General features: G+C 37.0%; 1 protein-coding gene and 1 long non-coding RNA gene across 6 annotated transcripts in view; one reads left to right on the forward strand and one right to left on the reverse strand.

Annotated features, from left to right (window-relative positions):
- Nucleotides 1-12,915, reverse strand: part of SMYD3 (SET and MYND domain containing 3) — a 684,046-nt gene that overhangs the window by 400,721 nt on the left and 270,410 nt on the right. The window lies entirely within an intron of this gene.
- Nucleotides 2,413-9,668, forward strand: LOC109251123 (uncharacterized). 3 transcript variants are annotated; one of them, XR_008424711.1, is made up of 2 exons: nt 2,413-2,580; nt 9,405-9,668. It is a non-coding gene; the product is annotated as an uncharacterized LOC109251123 (long non-coding RNA). The 3 variants fall into 3 exon arrangements; XR_002073364.2 differs by lacking the exon at nt 2,413-2,580 and adding an exon at nt 2,781-5,054; XR_002073365.2 differs by lacking the exon at nt 2,413-2,580 and adding an exon at nt 2,781-4,938.

The raw sequence follows: 12,915 nt of genomic DNA on the forward strand, positions 1-12,915 counted from the left end.
TCATAGTTCATGGGTTCGAGCCCCATGTCAGGATCTGTGCTGACAGCTCAGAACCTGGAGCCTGCTTCAGATTCTCTGTCTTCCTCTCTCTCTGCCCCTCCCCAACTCGTGCTCTGTCTCTCTCTCTCAAAAATAAACACTTAAAAAAAATCTTTTAATAAATGTAAATTATTTAAACTCTCTTTAACCAGGGCAAAGAACTTAAAATAGAGTCAAGAAACAAAATGGAACAGAAAGATTAAAAATTAGAGAGAAGGCAAAGATATGTAAAACAAAATGAGAACAAAAGCAGAGTTAACAAATTAAAATTAGGTAACATAAAATCTGAGCAAAAACCAAGACCTTAGGTCAATTTGCATGGATACTGATCCTATAATTAAACATCCACGAACCTTTCATCTTTCAGGAATAGAACACCAAAACATGAAAATCAAAAGCTGTGAGAAATGAGGAAGAACAAAAACACTCTGGAAGAGAAGACTGTAAGACACAGCATTTGATCCACAAAATACGGTTGTGGAAGATTTCGTCTACAGGGTTGGGTCATGAACCACACCAACTCCGTACCCACCAAACAGTATTTCACTTATGAAAAAAATGTCCATGAAAGAGTCTGAACGACTGTTCATCTGTGAAACAAAACAGCATAAATATATTGAAAACATTCCAAACGCTAGAAACTACTGAACTTTAATAAATACAAAATGCCATCTGCCTGAAAACTCAAAAAGCATCTTTATAATAACGTATTTCTTACAAAATAACAAAAAGGAACTTATAGATTGCAGCCAACACTGTGCTTATAATTAAATTCGTACACTTAAAGGTTTCATTATAAAGTTTTTTTTTTTTTTTTAAAGCAAGGCAAATATACTAAACAAACAAGTTATCAAGAGGAGGGGGCCTTAAGGAAATCTATTCATGAATAAGGAGATGTTAGAACATACATTAAATAATGGACAGGAAGCTCAAAAACCTCAATGGTATTTATATTAGTGAAAAACTAGATGTAATCTAAACAACAGAAAACTGTATTGATTTTAGTGAGAATTTCCAGTTAGATTTCTTCTGTGATTAAAAATCATATTTACACATATTTTAACGAAATGCTACAAAGTCTTTAAATAAAAAGGTGGCATATAAAATTTTATACATTAAGTAATACCAACCGTGTGAAAACAAAAAGAAAAAACACTTAAACATAGAAAAACCACAGTTACATCTACAGGTTAAAACATGGATAACGTTTCTTAACATTTTTCTAGATTTTCCCTATTTTGTAAAACGGGTAATTCATTACTTCGATAATCAAGGAGAAAATCACACTATTTTTAAACTGGGTGCCCAGTATGAGAATGCAGCTCTCACCTTTTCTTTTTTAAACTGAAGTATAAATGACATACAACATTATGTTGGTTTCAGGAGCAGAACAACAATTTGACATTTGTATACATTACAAAGTGATCACCACAGTGAAGTCTCATTAAACATCCATTACCACACACGGTGACAAAATATTTTTTCTTATAATGAAGACTTTTAAGATCTATTCTCTTAACGACTTTCAAATATGCAGTACAATATTATTACCTACAGTTCACCAGGCTGTACGTTAAATCTTCAGGACTTATTTATGACTGAAGTTTATATTTTCTGACCCTCTTCACCCATTTCAACCACCCTCCAACCCCCACTTCTGGCCACCACCAAGCTGTTCCTTGTATCTATGCAGCTCTCACCATTCATATTAACACTATTCAAGCTCCTACTTCTGCTTTAAGTACTATTAATTATGCCTGGACATTTAGGGGAAAAATTGAGCTTGTTACTCAGATTGTTAAAAACAGAAAACTGAACTTGAATAATTTACAGAACAAGAAACATGTTATTTTCAAGTTTGCTGAGATCAGTGATCAGTAACTGTCCTGTGCCTACTAAGTCAGTGCTACATTTCAAACCACTCCCACTGAAACCCAGTTAAACCTACACATCCCTCCGTGACAATGGCTCTCACAAAGAGCTACACAATCAGGACTTCCCAGGTGACTCTTCAATACAGCTTATGGAGCTATTTTTCCGTCAAGATGCCAAATGTAAAAATAAGCCCAGCTATTTGGAAGCTGTCATGTTTTATTCGAAAAATTACGATTTCCCTATAAATCTGTGATTTCTAAAGTCTGAGGAGACTTGAGGCATTCTTAAATGTAATATTGCCTGTATCTTGGTGTAATGGCTTTTCATCTAGATGAGTATCTCTCTGCGTTTATAAAGAAAATATAAATGAAAATCAATTCAGTATCCAAAAATTCAGGTGACACGGAATTTCGAGGATGCACCTATTCTATAAAGTAAGATTATGCCTTTTTGTTTTGGGTCTCTATGATGAAAGAATTCTAGAACAATAGTTATCCTTGCCTCATACACTAATTGAAAGCACAGGGATCTCTCAGAGGGTACTTTCTGTTTCTGCACCAGAGCTCCTCCAAAAACCGTCACAACGGCAGCAAATTAAACCAGGGGAGTTTGAGAAGCCGGGGCATCGTGAACAGGGCCAAGACTGTCCCAAGCTGACTTCATGTGGTGAGGTGCGTGACAGGGAACTGAGATAACCACAAAATGTGCACGGATACTATTACGCTGAAGTACACTGATAACAGAGTTAAATATTCTAAATAGTTCATTTCTAAGGGATTACTACACTTCTCCAGACTCAAAGTCATTTATGCCTTTCAACTTATTTGAAAGCTTTTGGTAATAACTCCTCAAATATTCATTGCTTGTCATATTCTAAATAGTGAATTCCTGGATGCAAATACACAAGCCGTATTAGCACTAATGGACTTATGTATTTGCACCAAGGAAAGAACATACATCTAGAAACCTGTTCTCTGCTGCTCATAGGCAATCATGGTACATTTTCTCTTGTGGACAAAATAAAAATGCATTGCTATTTATGTGGAACCATTCAGGTGTTACAGGCATTTCTATAACGTCCAAGAATGCATTGGCCATGACCAACTAAAGTCGTTTTTGGCTTATCATCATTCAAGCTGAATTAATAATATTAAACAGCATGTGGGATGAGGGAAAACACAGTGCAGAGCAACATTAAAATCCCTTTCTACCCAAGCATAATTCATTTTGATCTTTACTACTTGATTCAGCTAAAGGTCAAACCATATATGATGGTTTAGATCCAGAAAATATATTATTTCGCTGTGCAGTATGGTCTGAAATGAGGGCAACTAATTTAAAAATGGATGCAATTTGGAAAATATAAATGTAATGAAAAATGCATCCACTATGAAGTATATAAATTAAGTTCTACTATTGATTACTGCCAACATTTAAAATCTCCCCACTCATACTGGTAATGCCTTTAGTGTAACTTAATTTTCTTCCTATTGTGTTGATGCCTCAATGAACATCACTCTGGTGAGGGACCAAACACAGGTCAGAAATGTTAGTGATGATAAATTACAGACCTTAATAACTTTTGAACAGTTTTAAATGTACAAGTCATCTAGGAGTCATTTAGCTCGATAGATGAATGGTTAACGAACTACATACACTAATAAGAACCATGTGTTAGTCTGTACCACTACATGGCATAAGCCCAAGATCTAATAAAGAATAAAACTGGGCTTTGGAGCACATACAACTGGAGAAAGAAAAAAAGTGAATTATCTTATTAAAAGACTGTATGAGCAAAAATCGCTCATGAATTTATACAAATAATTTATGAGCACAAAGGCTTTATTAAAAGACTGGCCAGATTCATAACTGACAGACGGCTGAAATGTGACCAGGTTTGGGATAGGGAAAAAACAGGCAATGAGTAGATTCAGGTGTTTGCTTGGTCATTTGGTATTTTTGCTTTCAATGAAAGGGGGTGTGAAAATCTTCATCTTTCTTGCAGAATGTTTGGACTGGGGCTTTTATACTTTACGTGTTACTCCCATTTTTTGCTCTTGGGTGAGTCACAAGCAACATGGGCTGCCCTCCAACATCCTCCTGAGGGACATCCACAGAGCAGGTTCTGGAAGGAACCCAAATCAGTCCAACTCCAAGAAGTCTAAAGCAGTTCTAATATGGAGAGACTTAAGAATCAAGCTAAAAGAGGCACAGATTGAACAAGTGATAGTTTCCCCATTACTGAATTAAAACTGACAGGTGACATCTTGCCTGGTGTAACAGTGAAGAAATCTTCACTAACCCACCCACTTCAGTCATTTCTCAAGAGTCATCTGCCTGCCGCCATATCACAATCGCCAAGGCAGCTTGTTTAAAATCTGTACTCCTACTAAATTACCTGCCAGGCCTCTGGTAATAAGATCGCCAGTCTTTTACAAGCAGCCCTGGAGATCCTCGGGAGCCCTGAAGCTTGCAAGCTCCGGTGCTGGGAGGCAGGCCCAGGTGGTTCTTCTTTCCACCACACGTGCACGGCTCCCACGGCTCCTCTCACTTCCCACCATCACACCTACGGTGCACACGTCAGCAATACAAGACGCACCAGACTCTTTAAGAGCAGTATGAATGAACGGATAAATGCGCGAATGAGAAAGTTAATAGTATTTCTGAAACAAAACAGGAATTCTGATTCCATTAGAGTTGGCTCTACAAATCCATTCACAGCCTTCTAAAAATCCCCACAGTGCTCCAAACTACTCACTCTATATATTTGGCAGTATGATCTGAGCTTCTCAAATACTGATCACAGTAAACTGTGGAAAAAAGAAAGAAGAGGAAATGAAAAGCACTGATTCTGAGTTCTCAGAAACGTCATGATGCTGTGCTGCTCTCTACCCTGCATAGCTGGCTGGCAGACACCACCGTGGTCCCAAAGCACATCTGCTGCGAAAGCTGTTGCTTAGCAACAGCAATCAATGCTGTATTTCCTCTTCACCATTTGCCTAAAGATTGAGACACTGCTTCAAGGTATTATTTTCAAATACCTTCTGTTTCACTGACCAAACATGTTTGTTAATTTTTCTATTATGCGAAAAGAAATCGGGAACCAAATCAGCCTAGGAATTCAAGAAAAAAGAGAGAAGGTCAGTGTAACACAGGGTGCTTTGGGATTTGTTTGATGAAGAAAAATTCTTTGACAGCTCATTGACTTTATTTGCTATACCCTTTCATTCTGCCATTTTAGAATTGATTTCTGCTAGCTCATGGGATATGAAAGCCATTAGCATGAATTATCATTCTAAATGCAGATCCACAAGGTACTGCCATAAAACACAAAAAGCAAATGATTTTCAGAAACTGGTTTAATATACATCTCACATCTCCGTTAAAGCTCATGTCTTGGTTACATTCTTACTAACCACCAGCAGCATTTTCCAACATCTTTTCACTGATAGTACAAATCTTTCAGATAAGCAAGGCTTATAATCTAAATTACTTGGTGCTTCTGATATATTTACAAGGTAAATATATACACACCATACAACACCGACTTTGAAGAAGCAGATATGAAATTTTATTTTAAATACACCAATATGTCCTACCAATGAATGGGTTCTTCATACAAAAACACGAATGAGACCCAGGAACTTCATGTGATACTTTCTAATAAAAAGAGTTGATATTTGCTTAAAGTATGTGCACAATCAGTGGTGGACCCATCTGGGTGGGTATAATGTGATAATTATTTTCCACATTTATTGACTGCCTACTATGTATAAATCTCTATGGGCAGCATAAAGATGAGTAAAATGTGATCCCTGTACAAATCTTGTGCTAGAAACAGTCACATCAAGAAGTAATACAGAAGAACATAGATTTTACCTCAAGTATTTGTTTAGTTGCAACAAGTGTCCCAATTAATATGGATTATATCTGCAACACAGACTAGATGAATAAATCATAGTCCGAGACCTTTATTTTTTATGATAACATTCAGCATTGGTAAGGATGTATAGTGAGATAAAAATGTCATAGTTAACTATAAAAGACATCAGGCCAGGAAACTAAATCAACCTTTCTGAAATACTGGCAAAATGTAATAAAACTATTTAAAATATGCACATTTTAAACTTTAACATGATAATTATGTACCTAAGAAACTAGTTTAGGAAATAAAAATGCCAACAAGAGATATCTATTTCAGCTATATTTAAAACAGTAAATAAATACCCAATATTAGAATGAGTAAATGAATAATGATATAGCTATATGATGAGTATTACTAAAATATTTTTCAAGAATATTTTACGAGAGCATAAGTCAGTCAGAAAGACAAATACCGCATAATCTCACTCATACGTGGAATTTAAGAAACAAAACACATGAGCAAAGGAAAAAAAGAGACAAACCAAGAAACAGACTCTTAACTATAGCGAACACAATGATGGTCACCAGAAGGGGGTGAGGGATGGGTGAACTAGGTGATGGGAATTAAGGAGTGCGCCTGTCGTGATGAGCACTGGGTGATGTATAAAGTTGCTGAATCACTCTATTGCACACCTGAAACTAATATAATACCATATGTTAACTACACTAGAATTAAAATTTAAAACTTAATTTTAAAAGGAAGAGTATTTTGGGGCTCCTGGGTGGCTCAGTTGGTTAAGCGTCCAACTTTGGCTCAGGTCATGATCTCACGGTTTGTGAGTTCAAGCCCCGCATCAGGCTCTGTGCTGACAGCTTACAGCCTGGAGCCTGCTTCAAATACTGTGTCTCCCTCTCTCTCTGCTCCTCCACCGCTCATGCTCTGTCTCTCTCCTTCAAAAATAAATAAAAACATTAAAAAATATATTTTTGAAAAGGAAGAGTATTTTATGAAATCATTGCTATAATGTCGAGAGGAAAACCAATGAAAGAAAATAATCCATACTAAATGCACAGAAAACACAGTAAAGGAAAATGTATCATAATATTAATAATCAGAGGTGGTATTTATTTCTTGGCTTTGCTTTTCTATGCCTTCCTAGGTTTTTTATATTGACTATGACATATTTTGTAATCAGAAAAATATCCTAATAAATACATCAGAATCTTATTTCAACTTCTATTTACAGATTTTTAAATTTCATCACAGAATTTCAGCCCTCACTGGTCTCCTAAGCACTGGCAACTTGAATGATAAAGTACTTAAGCTTCACAAGTATTTTTGGATCAGCAATTTCATATTTCCATAAATGTCTGATAAACTTAGTCAATATTTTCCCAGAGGACAGTGATAATAAAAGCATATAATTTAGTCTAAACAAAATTATCTTTTATTTAACAATTCAACAAATATGCACCAAGCACAGGACATACAAATAAAATGACAGGATACTCTTGGGATGCTACGGATACATTTCAGGGGCTTGCTCTCTTCTGATGACCTTCCAGAAGATATAGGGCCCCAAGGCACAGCATTTGTCTTGTATCAGAATATACTGTGTGTCCACAAAAGAAGTTTCTACTACTGTCTGAAGCAGGTGATTCTGCAATCTACAACTGCTAACCCCCCTACCACCAGAGAGACTGAAGGGTCAGGGATGCAGACAAATAAAATTAAGAGAACTCTGTCAACAGAAATTAGTATTTCTGTAAATCGTCCTTCCATTCATATTATATAAATACACACACAATATTCTTTTTCTCAGTGACTAGAGGGGCCAAAAACAGCAGTTTTCTAAGCCCAATAACTGAGGTGCAGACTTTCTGATCTTTATACCAGCAGAGAATATGTTAATACTTCCAATATCAAAGAAGGAAACTGGAGTTTTAAATCATGAAGTAAGTTGACCAGGATCACCAGCTAACCAGCAAGGAGATAAAACTCAAGCCTAGGTCAGTTTACCCCCTTAAGTCAGTGCTCCTTCCCTTACAGAACATGTGACATTCAAGCAAATGGATAGGAGAGAGGTAACCACTTCCAAGGAGCAACAGACAAGAATGGGAGGCAGAAATAAGCAAGACGTCCTGAGGTCCCCACTCCCAGCCGGCTAGAATAGGGGCAGGGGGACACGGCTTGTGCCAGACGGCCCATCTCCTGCATTTCCAAGATGGAAGGGTGGCCCTGTTCAAAGGTCAAGATTGGTTGCACCTGATGCTCCTCTCCCTGGCTCCACACTCCCTTCCAACTTGATGATCTCCCCTTGACCCCTGGGACCGCTGAAATGTTTGTGGTGGCCATGAGCTCTGAGTACACCCCAGTTTTAAATCTGCCTATGAATAAGAAAAATTCCTCCTGTCCTGTTCCTTTCTCTTACTCAACATAGTTGCTCTCCCTTCAAGAAGTGCCTTTCGGTGACATCCTGGATTTCCTATAATCTGATCTGAACTCCTGCTATCAAGAGCTCCACAGAGCTCGCTCCCATAACCTGCCCTATTTGCTGGCTCTCTTGTACCAACAAAATGCCCCCTCAACAACAGGCGGCAAAGATATATTAACCTTTAGTTAATCTAAAGATACAGTTAATACTGCACTGAACACATGACCTCTGTCTCCCCACCCATAATCACCCAGACTTTCTTTTTTTCAAAAGAAGTGATGGTATTGGCCTAAAGGGAACATGGTCTTCCAAATGCCCAGTTGGGAATGATGATGTGGAAAATAACGAGGGAGGAGTCTTGAACTCCAGAGATAGATTTCACATCCAAGTTTACTAATCAGTAGAAGGTGAAATACTTTAAATAGACTTCTTTGGTAAAAGCACGCAGGATGAACTGAAGAGGACAGACACAAGTGTCCAATGTCAAATCTGTCCATTTCGTGCTAGAATGTTAAACTGAGCATGGCAAGAAATCTCAAAGGAAAAACAGGCAGGACTCTTACTTAACTGTACATGGTATAAAATAAAGAGAAAACCCAAAGAGGGGAGATCTGACACCAACATGTTTAAGTTTGTCGTATCAGCTTATTATGGGATGAATGAACTACATTAAGGAGTTCTTCAAGATAAAACCCAAGAAAGTTAAAAATTAGCGTGCTGAAATAAATAAGCAAACACGCAATAAGTATGTTCCTAAAATTTAGGGCTAAGATAGAAACTGTTTTAGACCACTGGGTCCTGCCATGCAAAGAGATGTTTCCATTCTATCCAATGCTTTCCATAACGGTCACCGAAAATAATTTTAAAACTTTCCAAAGAGAGCTACCAGGATATTTAGGTATAAAAAATTAAGAAACAGAACCTTCTGATTACTGAAGAATGACAGTTAAAAAACACACAGAGAGAGATGCAGAAGTCACTTTGCAGCTAAGTTAGCTGAACCCCCAAACGTACATGCTCGTGTTTATGCTAAGAGCACCATACAATCACATATATATATATATATATATATATATATATATATATATATATATATATATTCTATTATCAAAATCACTTTCTACTGTGTAGTAAGTTAAAATTCATGGATAGACCTTATTTTCTCTTTCTGTTTTCTTTTTTGTTTTTTAGGCTTCTACCTTGCTAAAGAACGTTTCTGCTGAGCTTTCTATTCTTCATTCACTCCAATTAAACTGTAGTGATTCACCAGTTATTACCACCACAGCCATACACGTGTTGAAGAGAAGATCATGATTATAATCTGCACAATTACCGACGGCTAGATAGCATGCCTACACACGGTGTTTTGAAAAACAGCTTCATTTCCGATGGAGATCAGGACAGCAATAAAAGAGTTCCACAGTCTCTTCACTAAACACATCTTTGTTTGCATGGTCTGTGTATACTGTCATGGGGCAGGTGCGGGAAAATGTAAAATATAAATATTTAAAATCCAACTGAGCTGCTGTGAAGTCAATGACAAAGAAAAATACAAACATGGGGGCTTCATGCACACGGCTAAATACATAAATAACTATGAAATCACCAAAACAAAGCAACACATCCCTATTTCTTACTGGTGCTTATTATAATTCAACAGCAATATATTTTCATTAATCCGGAGCCATCTGAAAAATATGTCAAGCAACACTTAACTTCATTGAGTCTGAGGCCCCAAATAAAGTTACCAATAGTGAGCAACATCATTAGATGTGCTTTGTATTTAAGAAGAAATCGTTCATTAGACTTGGTTTGTATTTAAGAAGAAATGGTTACCCAGCTCTCGTCACCCCACACAGTCACTTGAATCCTCCTTAGTCTTCATGCAGCCAGGCTGACGAGCAGCAGGACACAGTAGGGGTGAGCAGAGTTCAGCTGCCCAAAGAAAAGTCAAAGGACAAACTGATTTTGTTAAATGTCTTTTTTTTTTTTTTTTAAGGCTACCCAGAGGTGGAATCCTGGGTGATGTCAGTCCAACTTATCTGACAAAACTTAAAATTGTATCTACTTGGATGAAAGTCAATGAGCTAACCACCTTTGTATCTTCCACTTGGGAAGTTACGACTCGTAAGGACATAAAAATAGTTTTTTAACCAAATTATAGTCCTTTAGCTACAAACCCAAATAATCAGCAATTCACAAGGAAAGTGAAGAGAAAGCAAAAGATGGAGGCATTCTGGCTACTAGAAGAAACAAAGAGCAGACTTCAGAAAAGCCAAACAATAAAGCATATTTCCATATCTGAAAATATGCTGAACCAAATAACCCAAAGAGCCCTCCTGAAACACATATTTTAAAATGCATCACTACATTATTTGTATTCTTATTTGGGGGTAAAAACACATAGAAGATATTTAGGGACAACGGGGGAATGTGAATACAGATTAGGTAGTAGATAAATATTAGAGAACTCTTACTCATGTGATACAGTAGAGTCGTTCTATAGCAGAATGTCCTTATTTTGACAAGATACACAGCAAAACATCCAGGGTAAGTTTCATGATACTTGCAACTGACTTCCAAATGGCTCAAGAAACACACACACACACACACACACACACACACACGCACACAGCTGATATGGCAAAAAAATTAATAATTAGTGACTTTAGGTGATATCCTTCCTGTCTTATCCTTTTACCTTTTCTTCATGATTGAAAGTTTTTACAATAAAAGATGAAGAAAGGGGCCCCTGGGTGGCTCAGTCAGTTAAGTGTCTGACTTCGGCTCAGGTCACGATCTCACGGTTCGTGGGTTCGAGCCAGGCATCAGGCTCTGTGCTGAACGCTTGCTCAGAGTCTGGAGCCTGTTTCAAATTCTGTGTCTCCTTCTCTCTCTGCCCCTCCTCCACTTGCACTCTGTCTCAGTCTGTCTCTCAAAAATAAATAAATGTAAAAAATAAAAAAGTGTTTTAAAGATGAAGAAAAGTTAAGGCATTTAAGAAGGTCTATTTAAAAACAGAAAATTGAAAAATAAAATAAAATTCATCATTGAGATGATAAAAAAAGAAAAGTATCCTTAGAGAACTACACTGAAGCAAAAGCAGTAAACCTGAGAGATTAGGTAACTTCTCCAGCTAGCTTTCTCCCTGGGTAAATCTGGCTAAGCCAGGGAACCCTGAACTTGCACCTGAGAGCCACCTGGGCCACACCCAGAGTGGGAACTCTAAAACCAGACTCCTGAACAGACCTGGGCTCCAGAGGATGACACCCTTAGAACAAATTATAACAAACCCATTCCACATTAGGAACAGTAGGGAAACTGCCAGTCTAGACCTAAGCACTAGATAGAGTGGATACTTTTTTCTAGAGAAATTATAACCGTAACTTGGCAATTGGCCAAGCTTGCACCCTAAATTAACATTAACTTTCTGGTCCAGGAAGCCTCAAGCACAAAAATTAACCTTCGAGAGATCTAGGGCTGTTAAAGCCCTCGTTAGCCACCAGAAGAAGGGCAAATTCATTCTGGATGAATACACTTCCAATACAAACTTCAACAAATTTCAAAAGAGCCTGAGCTTATGGTTTAAACACACACACACACACACACACACACACACACACACACACACAAAACAAGGAAACAAAGACTTATGAGAAAGTCTCAGCAGAAATACCACATAGCTGAATTAAACAGATCTCATAATTTGGATTGTCAGAATTTAAAGTAAGTGTTTAATATGTTTAAAGATACAAGAAATGGAAAATATGAGAAAGGATAAAAAACGTTATAATGTCTAAGCCAAAAAAACTTCCAGAACTGAAAGACACAGTTACAATTTAAAATGCTAATTTGAAAATTGGCAATAATCCTTAAATCCTACAATGTCAAACGTTGGTGAAGATTTGAAACAATGCAAACTCTGATACACAGATGGTTAGGTATAAATGTATACAGTCCCTTTGGAAAAGAATTTGATGTTATCTAGAGAAGCTGTGAAAAGCATACTTATGACCCAACAATTCCATTACAAGTTATACATCCTACAAAAACTCCTGTATACATTCAACAGAGGTAGGTTCATGAATGTTATGGCAATGAAGTAACAGTTAAAAGGAAAGCAAATTAAACTATGATACATTTACATAATAGAAAACTATACAGCAGTGAAACTGAATGAGCTACAGCTACATTCATCATGGATAAATTTCAGAATACTCAACTAAAAAAAGGAAGAAAAGGAAGTAGAAAACCAACAAGTAGAATCTGACTTCACTTATTTTTTTCAATGTTTATTTATTTGAGAGAAAGCACGTGTTCAAAGGGGAGAGGGGCAGAGAAAGGGGGAGAGACGCAGAGCTTGATCCCATGAACCTGAGATCATGACCTGAGTTGAAATCAAGAGTCGGATGTTTAACTGATTGAGCCTCCTAGGCATCCCTATATGTTTTTAACTTTGTTTAAATGAACTCAGATTGGAGCACCATAATGAAAAAAATTATTTAACAAAATCAGAAAACAACAAAATGCTTCAGTATCCTAGCCAAAAGCATAAAGTTATTACACTCCATAGCAAAAAAAAAAAAGAAAAAAAAAAAAGCCTTAGAAAAAAGAAAACCAGTTGACATTCAGGATGATCACAGCAAAACATCCATGTGCTTCAAGAATATATAAGATACTGCAGTGAGTAAAAGACCAATTT

Source organism: Panthera pardus, unplaced genomic scaffold (genome assembly GCF_024362965.1).
Source record: "Panthera pardus isolate Hobbes unplaced genomic scaffold, ASM2436296v1 HiC_scaffold_21, whole genome shotgun sequence".
Classification (NCBI taxonomy): domain Eukaryota; kingdom Metazoa; phylum Chordata; class Mammalia; order Carnivora; family Felidae; genus Panthera; species Panthera pardus.